Raw genomic sequence first — 18,802 nt, 5'->3', positions numbered from 1 at the left:
CTGATAGGTTTACATAAACAATGGATATATATTCTCAGCAGAAAAAAAGGGTAAATGGTATCCCAAAAGATGAGGAAGAAAACAAAGAAATATCCCATTTCTGAATATTTCCTTTACTGTAAATAACACTGGTGTTGAACTATACACCAGCATGGTCATCTCAGTAACAGCATAATAACTCATTAAAGCAACCTAAATATACAAAGGAAATATCTCCTGGGGGAGTACACAGGAAAAATGTCAGCAATGTCTTGAGTCCATATTTTGGTATGATTTACACATCATTTACAACTTATCATTTGTCTGTTCATTTGTACTGATGCTGGGAAGAAACCAGCTTTGAAAAGGTGCTATGGGAAGACCTGGTGGAGGATCTCTTCTCCCTGATGGACTGAATCTCAATGATCTTTCCTTGATTCCTTGCGCCCTCTCCATCCTGGACCTTCCCCTCTGGTGTGAACTGAGAAGGAGCTAAAGTGGGAATCAAGGGAAAAATTGAAATTCTTGACGAATCAAGGAAATACTATTAAAGATTCACCCCGTCTTGTTACATACTGTAGCTTCAGCCCTTCTATAATAAATCAGCTGTTACATCATCATCCCCTAGAGGGCGCTATATACCTGTGAGATAATACTACTGGGTGATCTAGCTGTGGTTTCTGCTCTAGGGGCCATGCCGGTTCTAAAAGGCAGGGGCAGCAGTGTGGTGCTGCTTAGGTTTGTCTCCAGGCTTCCATTGCTGCATGTTTACATTACTCTTAAGAAAGAGACATGTTTTAGACTGAGCTGCTTGCCAAAGGGAAGTATGATTGCACTAGCTACTCGTGCTGTGCAGTGCAGCCAGCCTGTTAGCCAGCAGTCACCGTGTGTCCTCCACGTTGTGTCTTTGAATTGGTGTCCAAAGCACAAGCTATAAATTATTAATTGATGTGATTAAGTCATCATTCTGGACACCCGCAAGTGATTATTTGGTAACACTTTATTTGGATAGTCCATCTGTAGATGCTCTACAGACTGTCAGTAACATTTCAACTAATTATTTACTAGCTCTAACCTTAACCCTTATCCTAACCTTAACCCTTACCCTGACCTTTATTCTAAACCTAACCGTAACCTTAGCAAGTAGTTGCTTATCCACAGATAGTTTGTTGAAAGAATGGCCATCTAGCGCATCTAAAGATGGCAAAATCCGGACTATCCAAATAAAGTATGACTGATTATTTCTCTCAAAAGATGTCCTCAGTGGAGACTGACATGCAACCAGATAGAGAACACAATTATTTCATAATTTTGTCAGGAGGCTTTGAATGTACAGTACCAGTCAAAAGTTTGGACACACCTACTCATTCAAGGGTTTTTCTTTATTTTTACTATTTTCTACATTGTAGAATAATAGTGAAGACATCAAAACTATGAAATAACACATGGAATCAGGTAGTATCCAAAAAACTGTTAAAAAATCTAAAAAATATTTTCTCTCAACCAGCTTCATGAGGTAGTCACATGGAATGCATTTCAATTAACAGGTGTGCCTTGTTAAAAGTTAATTTGTGGAATTTCTTTCCTTAATGCGTTTGAGCCAATCAGTTGTGTTGTGACAAGGTAGGGGTGGTATACAGAAGATAGCCCTATTTGGTAAAATACCAAGTCCATATTATGGCAAGAACACCTCAAATAAGCAAAGAGAAAAGACAGTCCATCATTACTTTGACTGACCTTCATGTCTTAATCTGGAAAATCTCTAGAACTTTTAAAGTTTCTTGAAGTGCAGTCCCAAAATCCATCAAGCGCTATGATGAAACTGGCTCTCGTGAGGACCGTCACAAGAAAGGAAGACCCAGAGTTACCTCTGCTGCAGATAAGTTCATTAGAGTTACCAGCCTCAGAAAATGCAGCCCAAATAAATGCTTCAGAGTTCAAGTAATAGACACATCTCAACATCAACTGTTCAGAGGAGACTGCGTAAATCAGGCCTTCATGGTCAAATTGCTGCAAAGAAACCACTACTAAAGGACACCAATAAGAAGAAGAGACTTGCTTGGGCCAAGAAATATTAGCAATGGACATTGGACCGATGGAAATCTGTCCTTTGGTCTGATAAGTCCAAATTTGAGATTTTTGGTTCCAACCGCCGTGTCTTTGTGAGACGGATAATCTCTGCATGTGTGGTTCCCACCGTGAAGCATGGAGGAAAGACGTGTGATAGTGCGGGGGTGCTTTGCTGATGACACTGTCTGATTTATTTAGAATTCAAGGGACACTTAACCAGCATGGCTACCACAGCATTCTGCAGCGATACGCCATCCCATCTGGTTTGCGCTTAGTGGGACTATCATTTGTTTTTCAACAGGACAATGACCCAAAACATACCTCCAGGCTGTGTAAGGGCTATTCGACCAAGGAGAGTGATGGAGTGCTGCATCAGATGACCTGGCCTCCACAATCACCTGACCTCAACCGAATTGAGATGGTTTGGGATGTGTTGGACCACAGAGTGAAGGAAAAGCAGCCAACAAGTGCTCAGCATATGTGGGAACTCCTTCAAGACTTTTGGAAAAGCATTCCTCATGAAGCTGGTTGACAGAATGCCAAGCGTCTGTAAAGCTGTCATCAAGGCAAAGGGTGGCTACTTTGAAGAATCCAAAATATATTTTGATTTGTTTAACACTTTTTTGGATACTGCATGATTCCATATGTGTCATTCCATAGATTTTTAGATTACAATGTAGAAAATAGTAAAATGTAGAAAAACCCTTGAATGAGTAGGTGTGTCCAAACTTTTGACTGGTACTGTAGTTTTGGTCCGTGTGCTGATATATTTCTATTTACCAGGTTTTGTGTCCATAGAGGATGTGATGATTGCATGGGGAAACGATGGAAGTATGGTACAATAGTATTAAAGGGATGGTAACCTACTGAAAGTATTGCTAGTATAATGTCTGACCTGATGTGACATGCGGGTTGTGGAGTGGTTGACAGTACTCTCAGGGAAGTCCCAGGCCAGTAGCACTATGAGTAATTTGAAACACAACCAAAACCCACTGCAAATGCATCCAACTAGTTTGTCGCTTGATGTAAGTCATTGAATGCAAGAAATATGGGATCAAATATTAAATGTTTGACTACTCTAATACACTATAAGTGCATTTTTCCAAATACTTATGACTTCTTCAAATGGGGGGGCACTAGATACATAAAGTGCTTTAATTTCTAAACGGTAAAACAGAAGGTGACATTCTGTACTGTCACATCTCATATGAAACATTTGATCTCAAATCCAAAATGCTATGCTGTTGGTTGGTATATGGATTAGCAATCACTGGAACAGAGTAAGGTCAACATGTATTTTTACTAGTAATTTTCCATTACAATACAATGCTATTTATACTTTATTCAAACATGCAATAAATAATTTTCTGTCTGGACAAGTACAGTATGTGCTGCTGAGGCTGGATGACTAGACGCTTCTCTTTCAAATATACTAGTGGGAGGTAGGGACAACCAGCATACTTTTATTATAAGTCATTAATCTGAAGTCTTTACTGTAACTCTGATTTACTCAACCCAAATCTGAAGAGCTCTCCACCAATTCCCAGTTACACACACAGGAATATATCTCTGCATACAATTCACCATACAAATAATGTTTTATTGTCACATACACAGGATAGGTGCAGTGAAATGTGTTGATTTACAGAGGTGGTATTCAAAGTCGGGTTCGCCAATATACAATAAAAAATATATAATTTTTTTGGAACAAAAAATGAAGAGTACAGATTATTGTTTGGTACAATATACAATTGTTTTTGAGAAAGATTATTTGAAAAATATTATTTTATTGAGTAATGGAATTTATTGGTTTCATTTTGATAAGAGAACCTTCAATTCATTGCATTTTCATTTGTTGATGTAAAAATCTAAATTCACTGATTTCAAGGTTGTGTCCTTAGATTTGGGCTGGGGTGGTGTCGAGAGAAACTTTGTGGGTATAAATGGGGTCCCCAGAAATTCTGGGGTAAAAAATGGCGTCCCCGCTGAGATAGCTGTGGCACAGGCAGCAGTTTGAAGATAATCAGCACTGTATTTTTACCATTTAACCTGTCGTACAACAAGCTTTCCATATAATAAAGTATTTAACCTGAGAGAGATTCATCTTAATAATAGGAGCCGCAAATCCACACTTGACTCTTTAACCATTCTAATCTGAATTTCAGCTCTGAACAGCTGAACAAAGACATCAATTTAATCCATTTTCTTATTTTCTTCTGCTCTTTCTCTCTGCAGGAATCTCAAATGGAGGCTTATACTGAGATTATTTCACTTTTTACACCCACAGTGTCTCTGTCCGCTCAGTCTCAGCTCTCCAGCCATGCAGTCAGGCAACCAGTATCTCACCGTTCAAAAGCGTGTGAAATTAGTAAATCTTGGTTTGGGTTTGAGTGACTGATTTGAATGCAGCCTGAGAGTGTTTCAGTGATCTAAGTTAGGAAGGAATGTGGTGAGGAGGACATGAGGCTAGTCTACAGACTGGCTGCTGGAGCCAGCCCTCCTTAGTGGGTTCCCAGAGATCTCACCTTCTGCCCCCCGGGGCCAAAAGGTCACGTCTTCCGTCTGTCAGTACTGTAAAAAGCATTTGGCTCTTTTACAGCCCACAGGATAGGAGGAATGAATGGAAATGGAGAATGTCTGTCTATCAGAAGCACACTTTTGTATACATTTCACAGGATTTACCCATGATTGTCTGAGGCCGAGTTTGTGCAAATTGAGTCTGAACATATAATAGGCCTAGTTGAAGTGAATAAACAAACAAAAAGATCAATTCAAAAAAAATAAAGATAATTTACTTGTTCTGAGCTTGAAGCAATTTGAGGCCCATTTTCAAAGAATGGATGCACAGACTGTATTTGTTACAACAATGGCAACGTGGAACAACAGAGAACATGATATTTCCCAGTATTAGGGTAATTGTTTATCTATTTTTTAGATGTGAAAAAATGCTGTTGATAATAACAAAAAATGGCATTGTTTACTCCCAATGGGGGAATTGCTCACATATAAAATGTGTGGTGCTGTGAAAACAAGGAAGGTCTGTTGTGTGTTTTAAGTGCTGTATTTACAGTGAGCTAGTACATGAATGGCCTCTTCTCACTGTGAGAAAAGGGACAGATTGGAACCACATGTCTGCTTGCACTCTTGGCTCCCTGTGCAATTGACATGCACTTCACAGGCAGAGTGCAATAATCATGCAGATAGCTAGGCTTCAGTCAGCTTGTGTATACTCTGACCCATTGTGCTTACCGCTCACGGCTATTGGAATCCATAGAACGATATATCAGCTAGTCAAAGGGAAGTTCTCTATCTCATGACCAATGTTGTTTTATGATAATAAACATACTGTCTGAAACATCAATTCAAATTGCCTATTTATTGCCACTTAATATGTGGACAATGTAATATTAAAGAGGGTCTCACATCAACTGACAGAATTTTGAAAAAGGGTGTAAGATAAAAAAATATATATTAGCAAATGAGCTGTGTTCTTATTGCATTCCAAGCTATTTATACGGACGAAAGAAAAGTCACTAGACTTCATGTCTCTACTCTGCGGGAACTATTAAATTACAGCTGGATGTTTCTAATTACCTCACTATAAATGTTGGAACACAACACTTCTCTAGTGTTAGAGGGCCCTTATATTGTCTCCTCACATGTTTAGGGAAACACTAGCTCATGGTGCTCCCTGTATGTGTGTTTCTGGCATTGGAATTGTGGCTTAGTGAGAGAAAAGTGAGCATTCCTGCTGCTGGCGCAAGGGGAAAGGAAATGGGTAATAAAACCCAGAAAAAGAAAAACTCCCTCGCTCCGCTGCGCGCTGGAGCCAGTGATTCTGACTGGTATCCACTTAATTGCTTTTAAATTAAAAATATGTTTGACTTCCCATTTTGCTGTGTTTAAGAGAGTCAAGTCAAATCCCATATGTATAGCAGCCAAAGCAGGGAGCGCTGCGGCAGGCCACTCTCATCCAGCAGTATAAAGACTAATCCTGCTCTCTCAGCGCGGTGCCATCAGTAATATTATTATTAATATTGAGGGGAGGACTGTGTGCAACGGTAACCAAAGTCTGGAGGAGTCAGACTGACTGTCCAGCCTGCTTTTCTCTTAGCCCTACCGCCACATGGATTGTGCAACATGTTGAGATGGTTCAGTGCATCATGTCATTTCCCTCAGTGTTTTATATAATGTAGCTTATGTTTCAAATGTTTGTTATTCTATATCCGCATTGATCTGTGCCATAATTGTTTTTAAGGACATTTATAAGGGGAGCACATTTTGTCAGTATTCAGCACCAAAATATGTAATAGTATGTGGCCACTTGTACATACTGCGTGATAAACAGTTTGTCTTCATAGTACTGTAGACCTATCTGTCAGCCAGAGTCCATCATGACTATAATGTTACGTTAGACTTTCATGTCGTGTCAGGCGTTTTGCTTTGTAGTGTAGTTAATTGTTGACGAAAAGAATTGTGTCACATCCCCAACAGTCATTGGTTACATCCCGTCAAGCTGAGCTGACTGCTGCTGTCTGTCCCCGTGGTCACCCCTCCATGCCCAGGGCCTACTGGTTGGTTGGTTGGTTGGTTGGTTGGTGCTATTGTGGCATGCAGCGTCCACAGGGCCTGCAGGATGTCAGACAATGCTGGGAAGGAAGAGGAGGGAATCCTGGGCTTTGTGTTGGATGGAAGCTGATGGTCATCATCAGTCCTGTTTGTCTTGAAGAGAAGAGCCTTCCCCCCCTATGACTCCTTACTCACTGTGCCCCTGGGCTTGTCCTGAAGAGAAGTGAAGAAAGGATACGAGGAGAAGAGCTTTCCACCATGAATGACTCCTCACTGTCCCTCGGGGCTTGGTTTGAGTTAGCTTGGTCATCATTCTGCCTGTCTCGTTGCGTGCTCTGTGAATGATAATAAAGGCTTCTCTGTCTTTGGTACCTCCCAATGTCTTTGATTTAATGTTTCATGATTTGTTGTTCCTTCATTCTTTTCAAGAGACTATTCCAATGCATTGACACAGAGCTGACATCACAACATTAAGCTGTCGTTGTTCTCTTCAATGAAATTCACCTGTCATTTAGTAACAGGCCCATATCTGTCATATCAAATACATTTTTATTTGTCACATACAACTGTTTATCAGATGTTATTGCGGGTGTAGCAAAATGCTTGTGTTTCTAACAGTGCAGTAATATCTAACAAGTAATATCTAACAATTTCACAACAATACACACAATCTAAAGTAAAGGAATTGAATTAAGAATATTTAAATATTTGGACAGGCAATGTCAGACTAAGATACAGTAGAATAGGATAGAATACAGTATATACATATCTTTTTTTATTTCACCTTTATTTAACCAGGTAGGCCAGTTGAGGACAAGTTCTCATTTACAACTGCGACCTGGCCAAGATAAAGCAAAGCAGTGCTACAAAAACACACAGAGTTACACATGGGATAATCAAACGTACAGTCAATAACACAATACAAAATCTGTAAACAGTGTGTGCAAATGAAGTAAGGAGGTAAGGCAATAAATAGGCCAATAGTGGCGAAGTAATTACAATTTAGCAATTTACACTGGAGTGATACATGTACAGATGAGGATGTGCAAGTAGAAATATGGGTGTGCAAAAGAGTAGAAAAACAAATATGGGGATGAGGTAGGTAGTTGGTTTGATGGGCTATTTACAGCTACAGCAATCGTTAATTAAGCTGCTCTGACAACTGACGCTTAAAGTTTGTGAGGGAGCTATAAGTCTCCAACTTCAGTGATTTTTGCAATTCGTTCCAGTCATTGGCAGCAGAGAACTGGAAGGAAAGGCGGCCAAAGAGGTGTTGTCTTTGGGGGTGACCAGTGAAATATACCTGCTGGAGCGCGTGCTACGGGTGGGTGTTGCTATGGTGACCAGTGAGCTGAGATAAGATGGAGCTATATCTAGCAAAGACTTATAGATGACCTGCAACCAGTGGGTTTGGCGACGAATATGTAGCGAGGACCAGCCAACGAGAGCATACAGGTCGCAGTGGTGGGTAGTATATGGGGCTTTGGTGACATAACGGATGGCACTGTGATAGACTGCATCCAATTTGCTGAGTAGAGTATTGGAGGCTAATTTGTAAATGACATCGCCGAAGTCAAAGCTCGGTAGGATAGTCAGTTTTACGAGGGTAAGTTTGGCAGCATGAGTGAAGGAGGCTTTGTTGCGAAATAGGAAGCCGATTCTAGATTTAATTTTGGATTGGAGATGCTTAATGTGAGTCTGGAAGGAGAGTTTACAGTCTAGCCAGACACCTAGGTATTTATAGTTGTCCACATATTCTAAGTCAGAACCGTCCAGAGTAGTGATGCTAGTCGGGTAGACGGGTGCGGGCATTGATCGGTTGAAGAGCATGCATTTAGTTTTACTAGCATTTAAGAGCAGTTGGAGACCACGGAAGGAGTGTTGTATGGCACTGAAGCTCGTTTGGAGGTTTGTTAACACAGTGTCCAAAGAAGGGCCAGATGTATACAGAATGGTGTCGTCTGCGTAGAGGTGGATCAAAGAATCACCAGCAGCAAGAGCGACATCATTGATATATACAGAGAAAAGAGTCGGCCCGAGAATTGAACCCTGTGGCACCCCCATAGAGACTGCCAGAGGTCCGGACAACAGGCCCTCCGATTTGACACACTGAACTCTATCTGAGAAGTAGTTAGTGAACCAGGCGAGGCAGTCATTAGAGAAACCAAGGCTGTTGAGTCTGCCGATAAGAATGTGGTGATTGACAGAGTCGAAAGCCCTGGCCAGGTCGATGAAGACGGCTGCACAGTACTGTCTTTTATCGATGGCGGATATGATATTGCTTAGGACCTTGAGCGTGGCTGAGGTGCACCCATGACCAGCTCAGAAACCAGATTGCATAGCGGAAAATATACGGTGGGATTCGAAATGGTTGGTGATCTGTTTGTTCACTTGGCTTTCGAAGACTTTAGAAAGGCAGGGCAGGATGGATATAAGTCTGTATCAGTTGGCCACTTTAAGAATGAGATGAGATGAGTAATGCAAATATGTAAAGTGTTAGTGTTCCATTATTAAAGTGGCCAGTGATTTCAAGTCTATGTATATAGGGCAGCAGCCTCTAATGTGCTAGCGATGGCTATTTAACAGTCTGATGGCCTTGAGATAGAAGCTGTTTTTCAGTCTCTCGATCCCAGCTTTGATGCACCTATACTGACCTCGCCTTCTGGATGATAGTGGAGTGAACTGGCAGTGGCTTGGGTAGTTGTCCTTGATGTTCTTTTTGGCCTTCCTATGAAATCTGGTGCTGTAGGTGTCCTGTAGGGCAGGTAGCTTTCCCCCGGTGATGCGTTGGGCAGACCGCACCACCCTCTGGAGAGCCCTGCGGTTGCGGGCGGTGGTGTTGCCATACCAGGCAGTGATACAACCCAACAGGATGCTCTCAATTGTGCATCTGTAAAAGTTTGTGAGGGTTATAGGTGCCAAGACAAATTTCTTCAGCCTCCTGAGGTTTAAGAGGCGCTGTTGCGCCTTCTTCACCAAACTGTCTGTGTGGGTGGATAATTTCAGTTTGTCAGTGATGTGTACTCTGAGGAACTTTAAACTTTCTACCTTCTCCACTGCGGTCCTGTCGATGTGGATACGGTGGTGCTGTTTCCTGAAGTCCACGATCAGCTCCTTAGTTTTGTTGATGTTGGGTGAGAGGTTATTTTCCTGGAAACACACTCCCAGGGCCCTCATCTCCTCCCTGTAGGCTGTCTCGTCATTGTTGGTAATCAGGCCTACTACTGTTGTGTCATCTGCAAACTTGATGATTGAGTTGGGGGTGTGCGTGGCCATTGCAATCATGGGTGAACAGGAGGAGGCTGAGCACGCATCCTTGTGGGGCCTCAGTGTTGAGGATCAGCAAAGTGGAGGTTGTTTCCTACCTTCACCACCTGGGGGTGGCCCATCAGGAAGTCCAGGACCCAGTTGAGCAGGGCGGGGTTCAGACCCAGGGCCTTGAGCTTAATGATGAACTTGGATGGTACTATGGTGTTGACTGATGAGCTGTAGTCAATGAACAGTGTTCTTACATAGGTATTCCACTTGTCCAGATGGGATAGGGCCGTGTGCAGTGCGATGACGATTGCATCGTATGTGGATCTATTTGGGCGGTAAGCAAATTGAAGTGGGTCTAGGGTGTCAGGTAAGATAGAGGTGATATGATCCTTGACTAGTATGTCAAAGCACTTCATGATGACAGAAGTGAGTGCTACGGGGCGATAGTCATTTAGTTCAGTTATCTTTGCTTTCTTGGGTACAGGAACAATGGTGGGCATCTTGAAGCATGTGGTGACAAGAGACTGGGATAGGAAGAGATTGAATATCTCCGTAAACACTCCAGCCAGCTGGTCTGCGCATGCTCTGAAAATGTGGCTAGGGATGCCGTCTGAGCCAGCAGCCTTGCGAGGGTTAACACGCTTAAATGTCTAACTCACGTCGGCCACGGAGAAGGACAGCCCACAGACCTTGGTAGCGGGCCGCGTCGATGGCACTGTGTTATCCTCAAAGCGGGCGAAGATGGTGTTTAGCTTGTCCATAAACAAGACATCGGTGTTCGCGACGTGGCTGATTTTCCCTTTGTAGTCCATGATTGTCTGTAGACCCTGCCACATACGTCTCGTGTCTGAGCTGTTGAATTGCGACTCCACATTGTCTCAAAACTGACGTTTTGCCTGTTTGATTGCCTTACGTAGGGAATAACTACACTGATTGTATTTGGCCATATTCCCAGTCACCTTGCCATGGTTAAATGAGATGGTTCACACTTTCAGTTTTGCGCGAATGCTGCCATCTATCCACGGTTTCTGGTTAGGGTAGGTTTTAATAGTCACAGTGGGTACAACATCTCCTATACACTTCCTGATGAACTCAGTCACTGTATCAGTGTATTTGTCTATGTTGTCTCAGAGGCTACCTGGAACATATCCCAGACCGTGTGATCAAAACAATCTTGAAGCGTGGATTCCGATTGGTCAGACCAGCGTTGGATAGTCCTTAGCACAGGTACTTCCTGTTTGAGTTTCTGCCTATAGGAGGGGAGGATCTAAATCGAGTCGTGATCAGATTTTCCTAAGGGAGGGCGGGGGAGTGCTTTGTAGGCATCCTGGAAGTTGGAGTAGCAGTGGTCGAGTATTTTAGCAGCGCGAGTACTACAGTCAATATGTTGATAGAACTTCGGTAACGTTTCCTCATATTTGCTTTGTTCAAATCCCCAGCTACAATAAATGCAGCCTAAGGATATGTGGTTTACAGTTTGCATAAAGTCCAGTGAAGTTCTTTGAGGGCTGTCGCAGTATCGGCTTGAAGGGGAATATACACGGCTGTGACTATAACCGTAGAGAATTCTCTTGGGAGGTAATACGGTCGGCATTTGATTGTAAGGTATTCTCGGTCGGGTGAACAAAAGGACTTGAGTTCCTGTATGTTATCACAATCACACCATGAGTAGTTAATCATGAAACATACACCCCCTGTAACGGCAGCCTTCCTCCTCTTCGTCCGAAGAGGAGGTGTAGCAGGGATCGGACCAAGACGCAGCGTAGTTTGTGCTCAACATGATTTAATAAAGACGATAATGTGAACACTTACAAAATACAAAAACAACAAACGTGGCAAACCGAAAACGGTCCTCTCTGGTGAAACGAACACAAAGACAGGAAACAACCACCCACAAAATCCCAACACAAAACAAGCCACCTAAATATGATTCCCAATCAGAGACAACACAAAACACCTGCCTCTGATTGAGAACCATATTAGGCCAAACATAGAAACAGACAAACTAGACACAAAATAGAATGCCCACCCAGCTCACGTCCTGACCAACACTAAAACAAGTAAAACACACAAGAACTATGGTCAGAACGACCTTCTTCTTCCCGGAGAGATATTTATTCCTGTCTGGGTGATGAACTGAGAACCCAACTGAGTGTACGGACTCAGACAGTATATCCCGAGAGAGCCATGTTTCCGTTGAACAGAGTATGTTATAATCGCTGATGTCTCTCTGGAAGGAAATCCTCGCCCTGAGCTCGTCAACTTTATTATCCAGACACTGAAAATTAGCGAGTAATATACTCGGAAGCAGTGGTTGGTGTTCGCGCCTCCTGGTCAGACTAAAAGTCCAAAGAGTACCTCTTGTCTGCCTGCGGTGTTTTGGAACATGATCTGGAATCAGTTAAATTGCACAGGAGGGTATAAACAAAGGATCCGATTCGGGAATGGTGTATTCCTGGTCGTAATGCTGGTGAGTTACCGCCGCTCTGATATCCAAAAGTTCTTCCCGGCTGTATGTAATAACACAAAACCATTTCTGGGCTAATAATGTAAGAAATAAGACAAAAAAATATATACTGCAAAGTTTCCTAAGAGCTAGAAGCATGGCAGCAATGTCCGTCGGCGCCATTTTCCAGTTCCTTTTTATCTGCAGCATTACGGGTTAGTCACATTGCTAAGGAAATGAAACCTACATGGAGCACTGATTTTCATGGTACCTCTCATGTGCTCAGAGGAGTGGCCAGACTAGACCCCATCTGCCACAGAAGGGGGCAAAGTGGATTATGTCAATGTAATTCTCATGTTTTCATAACCATTTCTAGCGGGAGTCTCTACACACTAGAAAACACCAAACAAGGTCAAACGGTGACCTTTTACAGCTAGTTGCCAAACAGACGCTATGTTTACAGTTTGTAGCTCTTTACTGTTGTTTCATTGTGCAACATTATGGTATATGCTGAATCAATGTTCATTATTGACAGTTATGAAAGGACATGGTATCATGGTTGATTGGAGAGTTTGTAATCAAACAGACATATGGGTTGACCTTATGGGACGATGGTTCAAATGCAATGTCATTAGACAAAAACACGAGACCAAACTTCTGAACGCTCTGCCTCCCTCGAGCCACATGAAAACGCCTCTTAACCATAAAAGATGATGCAGTTGGTATCATCGCAGACGAGCAGAGGGAGCAAAAGAATATGTCAAAATATTTCCATGGCTCCTGTGGCCTTCTGCTAGCATATTTCTGGGATGAGCTCATGTGTGCTGTGGCTAGTTTGAGCTCTCTCAGCACTGTTCCCTTCCCAGTCTCTTGAAGTACTAGTGTCTGAGCTCAACTAGACATTTACATTGTCATTCAAGATGCTTTTCTCCCCTACACCCTTGGGAGTGTTGTTCCAATGAGAACCGAGGGTGGGGATTTTTAGTGAGAGGGCCTACATACAGTAGTTGTTCCATTACACTGAAACTGAACATGTGCAGCCAGAGTATCAGCTTTATCTCGATATTCATTCAAAATTAGGTTTCTAAACTTTGGTTCTCAGAGTACAGTGGTCCTCAAGGGTTCAGTAGTCCTTATTGTTATTATAATATAAGACTTGGAGTCAACTGTTTCAATAAACTGTCTGCACTTTTAGTGCCTGTAATTGACAATAAGTAGGCTATGAAACACTTATTCTTTTAATTCTTCCAGCAGTTATTTTCATGAGCCCTGCATGATCCAAATTGGAAAAGTTGTTTGAAAATGTGACCGAAGCTTTTTGTTTTTCAGGGGCGGGGGCTTAAGGTTTTTCTTCTCAACTGGATCGAGAGAAAATCTCAATAAAAAAGTATATGGTATTAACCGACCATAAATTGACATGAAATGTATTCCTAATAATGCAAACATTGGGAACAGAGGAGCCAGAAATAACCCTCATGCAAGATGTGTAAGAGATTGGGACTGAACCAAGCAGCAAGCAAGTGGAGGCGGGGGGCTAGAGAGAGAGGTGGAAGGAGTTAGGGGTAGAGGGGCGTCTGTGGAGGGTTAGAGAGAGAGGTGGAAGGAGTTAGGGGTAGAGGGGCGTCTGTGGAGGGTTAGAGAGAGAGGTGGAAGGAGTTAGGGGTAGAGGGGCGTCTGTGGAGGGTTAGAGAGAGAGGTGGAAGGAGTTAGGGGTAGAGGGGTGTCTGTGGAGGGTTAGAGAGAGAGGTGGAAGGAGTTAGGGGTAGAGGGGCGTCTGTGGAGGGTTAGAGAGAGAGTGAGTCGGCGAGAGGAGTGGAGGGGGTGGCCCTGTGTAAAGGAACTCATAAAAGTCACATTTGTTGGTGATGCATGAGGAAGTGAAGCCAGCTTTGGCACATGTGTCTGTGGTGCTACATTAACTGTTAACACAAATAATCAAAGTGCAGGGCCCATTGAGAGCTGGCGCCAGTGAAATGAGGGGGAGAGGCTGGCTTTGCAGGCGCCTCCCTCCCTCTCTCCTTCCCTCTCTCCCTGAGCCTAGCTAGCAGGTGGAGGTCTACCAGGGGCTTTCACAGGATGGAAGTGCTTACAAAACAGGCGGGCCAGCCCACTGACGGAGGAAGCACCGCCACACTCCTGCTTTCCAGCTATTGTGTAGAAGTGTGCTTCTCTTTTTAGAACCTCGCCTTTGTACTGTTAAGCACCGACAGAGCTCTGGGAGCCAGAAGAGACATGGCACCGGCGGTAACTACGTCACCTACTGTAGTTACATGCTTGCCTCAAGCTAATTAACATGTCACTGTTGTGACCTTGACTTTATTTGATTTTTTACCATTTTAGCTGTAGATGGTACAGTCAAATCACTGCCCTAATTCACTGGAACAGAAAGCTTTGCTGTATTATCAGTGATCATTTGAAGGGTACCTAGGACTTCATAACACATTCATAACCTATACATAACACATTCATAGGCTGTTTAAAATTTCATTTACGCTTATGTCAATAACTGCAATGTGTATAATATGGGGAGGACTGTTGTCTGCTAGAGGTAGTTTGGGGGCAAACTGTGACCACAGAGCTGTTTCCTGTGTTGAAAAAGCCCCTCAACTCTTGTTGCCAACGGGCTGTAAAGAGAGGCTCCACAAACACATTGATTTTGGAAAGTCAGACTTAATAAAAAATCATTCTGCAGTCTTCAGGGTCTGATAAAATCTAAGTTTGTTACCCGTAATCATAGAAAATAAATAGCTATTGTCAAATGTATTTACTTTCTATTCTTATTCTTATTGTTTTAAAGTAAATACACAACATTAGTATTCAAATAAATGATGAAATGTTGGGAATAATGGGGTTTAAACTATGAAAAAAATGAATGTTTTATGGTTTTATATATATTTATTACCCTATGACACTGTTTCCATTGTTCACATACTGTCTGGATTTAGGTTGGAAAATCAACAAAGAGAAGATGTATCATCAGAGAAGCTGTTGTACTTATGCTTTCCATTACAGATTTCGAAAGCTTTTCTATCAGATTGAATTAGCAAAAGTATTATGCTGCTGCTACTCTTTCTTTTTACAAGACCATTTGAGTTGAGCTGAGTTCTGTTCTCTTCCAAAAACAGTCAGTCCAAGTCATGCGGGGAAAATAAATATCACAATTTGGAAAAAGTAATACCCTGCAGCCTTGTAGCCTCTATGCTATGTGACATCGGCACAAAGGAAGCATGGCCTGGGTCCCCGATGCTCCCCACTTCCCATGCAGCCCAGGCAGCAGCCCAGGCAGCAGCCCACAACTGGGCCCTAGACCGAGGTTCCCTGGCGCCACAGTCATCATGTGTGTCAGTCACTTGCAAAACTCTCTTTTTTCCTTAGAGGATGAGCTAAGATCCTTCTTTAGCACTAGCGATTTATTTTAGACTCAGAGTCCAGAGACCCTCTTTCTTGAAAATCTTTCGTTTATCTTTGCCATGTTGTTTCAATACGAACCAATCAGCTTAGCCTTCACTGGAATGTCCCCTGAGACCCAGCTTTGGTTTCCCAATAGGCCCATTCATTTTGAGGACACAAGTTTAACATCTGGTTCGTATTAGCAGCTCTTACAATAGCTCTCATCTAGGGGCTCCCTCCGCTGGCATTGCTCACTGGGACGAGAGGGCAATCATTCCCTCCAGAAACATTATTTGATACTAAATCTTAAAGCAGAAATGATTGACTATTCCCTATTTATGTTCACATAACAGTCTGTGTTTTTGTTCTACTTGTTAACTGTTCCAGCTTACTAGATGTCAAATTAGTGGACTAATTTGACATCTAGATATTTGCCATTTGCTACAATATGTGCTGAAATACTTAGACAAGTCAGACAGACGATAGATCATACCAATTTTGTGATGAAGCTGTCACATGGGGGAAATAAACCAATGAATATACACACAAGCAGTAAATGATGTTCATGTTCAAATAGTATAGAACCACAGTGAGAGCATTTGAGTTCATATCTTTGAGGAGTCCCATAACATGAGCATTCGGAAGTACACTCTTAGAAATAAGGGTTCCTAAAGGGTTCTACAGCTGTCCAAATAGAACACCTTTTGGTTCCACGTAGAACCCTTTTTGGTTCCTGGTAGAACTATTTTGGGTTCCATGTAGAACCCTCTGGAACTCAAAAGGTTTCTACCTGGAACCAAAAAGGGTTCTTCAAAGGGTTATCCTATTGGGACAGCTGAAGAACCCTTTTTGTTTCTAGACAGCACCTTTTTTTCGAAGTGTGTACCTGAACGATAGGTGACTCGCCATTGAAGATGGGTGAATCAAATCCCTAGTATGATGTGAACTAAATCCAACTTCTTTGTGTATTTATTATGTATTTACATGGTGAGTGCTTTGTAATCACTCTTTTCAATCTTAGTGTTATTGCCATTCAAGGTGCCTGGATGGGCAGCCATTCAGTTCAATGAGAACTTGCTGATCCAGCAGGTGTGTGTTTCATGTAATCTCTGCTCCCAGCCATGGACTGATAAGATGCTCTTTCTCTCACGCTCTCTACCCCCTCTTTCTCTCACTCTCTCTATCCCCTCTTTCTCTCGCTCTCTTTCCCCTCTTTCTCTCCCTCTCTCTTCCCTCTTTCTCTCGCTCTCTCTCCCCTCTTTCTCTCGCTCTCTCCCCTCTTTCTCTCACTCTCTCTCCTCTCTTTCGCTCTCCCCTCTTTCTCTCACTCTCTCGCTCTCTCTCCCATCTCTCACGTCACTCTAGCAGTCAAGGTATGGGCCTAATGTTCTTTTACTTTGCTGCTAGATCATCATCATCCCTCTCTTATCCTGCGGACCACACTGGAGAGAGAGGCACACTGAGGTGCTTGCCAGAGTCTGCTGCTTGCCAAATGATTAAAAAGGAAGTTGAGAGGGAAAGCTTGTTAAGTTTCTTATCTATGTGTCTGTCTGTGAAATTTCATTTATAAAACGTTATAGGGAACGTCAGATTAATGTATTGCTTAATTTGGGCATTGATCAGTGCAGCCTTTCTGTTGAAAAAGTCTGTAGAGCTTTATTATAATGGTTTTAAACACATTTTCTCATAAAGCATTTTCTCTTATCAAGTCTGCATCTCAGACACACACACAGTGGCTATTGTGCTTCCCATTATTTGAAATTCCCCTGTCGGCCGTAGTTCCCGTTGAAGTCCTTCTGGATTTTCTATTTTGGATAACATGGATGGGATCATTCACCATCTATCATTTTTTAATTTATTTTTTAATTTGAACCTTTATTTAATTAGGCAAGTCAGTTAAGAACTAATTCTTATTTTACAATGACGGCCTACTGCTGTCTCAGACTAAATTCTGTTGGTTTCTAATTCATACACTTGGACTGGCATGTTGTTGATGTCCATTTATTTTCTATTTGTTCTACAGTTTCTGGCAATTGTTATTGGTCTAATCTTTTAACAGATTGAGACTTTGATCACTACAGTACGGTAGGCCTACAGGCTCTAGTCTAGAATATATTTTTATGCTATGCCATTCCATCAACACCTACCATGGCTGGGCCCACAGAACAGGAATGAGATTCTATTTCTATGGCAGCTGCACTTGTCTTGTCTGGCTTTACATGTGACTATCTGAGTTAACCTCCACCTATCTCCCTTTGCCACACTCTGTAATCTAGCATTTGCCCAGGGGATTACTGCCTCCCTTATTTTGAGGCAAAACTATTGATAAAATTGAATTGACTATTTTCTTACAGTAATTTCACAAATTCTAGACTTGCATGGTCCCAACCAAGAAAGCATAGGACTAAATGAACAACAGTTCAGTAAGTTGAGTTCACATTACAGTATGTGAAACACAACACAGCTCGATAAGGGTAGGACCAAAAAACAGATTAAATTAAATCCATAAACTAACCCAGGTTAGATACGTAGAATGTCAACCTAAACATCACAGATGGCATACATTCAAACATCATCTCTGTTAGATGAAGTGTAATCACATAACTAAGAATCCTAACTGACAACTGTAACTCACCAACAGCATTACATCATTGGGTGTCATTATGAAGTCGAGGCACTAGTATTCCTTCCAGCCCTTTCAGTGGTCATGGTTTTAAATTTCATGACCAAATGAGTTTGTTATTATCATTCCATGCTGTAAATTTGAGATAGTCTGACAACAACAATCCACATCAGTCTTTAGATTATTCCTTATCATCTCTGTGCTTTCTCCGCTTTCTGTTACGTTGTGTGTGTCCGTACGCGTGTGTGTCTGTTTGTTATGTGTGCGCGCACGTTTTTGCCTTCGTGTGTGTGTGGTGTAGTGTGTGTGTTTCCTGAGAATGGAACTCCCTGATGGCCGAGGTTGGGGCTGGGGAGAGGTCATTGGCGGTAACTATGTGTCAGGCTTCATTGTAAATCCTGGCCATGCTTCACCCATTGGCGTCTCTCTGAAGCCCGAACATTTCAACCTTTGACCCCCGGGGAGGT

The 18,802-nt window shown here is 42.3% G+C and overlaps 1 long non-coding RNA gene across 1 annotated transcript; it reads right to left on the bottom strand.

Annotated features, from left to right (window-relative positions):
* Window positions 1-97: 97 nt before the first annotated feature.
* Window positions 98-18,599, bottom strand: LOC139550608 (uncharacterized). Its single transcript, XR_011670089.1, has 2 exons — window positions 18,348-18,599; window positions 98-471 (listed from the first exon to the last, which is right to left on the bottom strand). It is a non-coding gene; the product is annotated as an uncharacterized lncRNA (long non-coding RNA).
* Window positions 18,600-18,802: the final 203 nt, after the last annotated feature.

Source organism: Salvelinus alpinus, chromosome 23, assembly GCF_045679555.1.
Source record: "Salvelinus alpinus chromosome 23, SLU_Salpinus.1, whole genome shotgun sequence".
In the NCBI taxonomy this organism is placed as follows: Eukaryota; Metazoa; Chordata; class Actinopteri; order Salmoniformes; family Salmonidae; genus Salvelinus; species Salvelinus alpinus.
The sequence above is the reverse complement of the archived record's forward strand: the minus strand, read 5'-3'. Positions and strand labels throughout refer to the sequence as shown.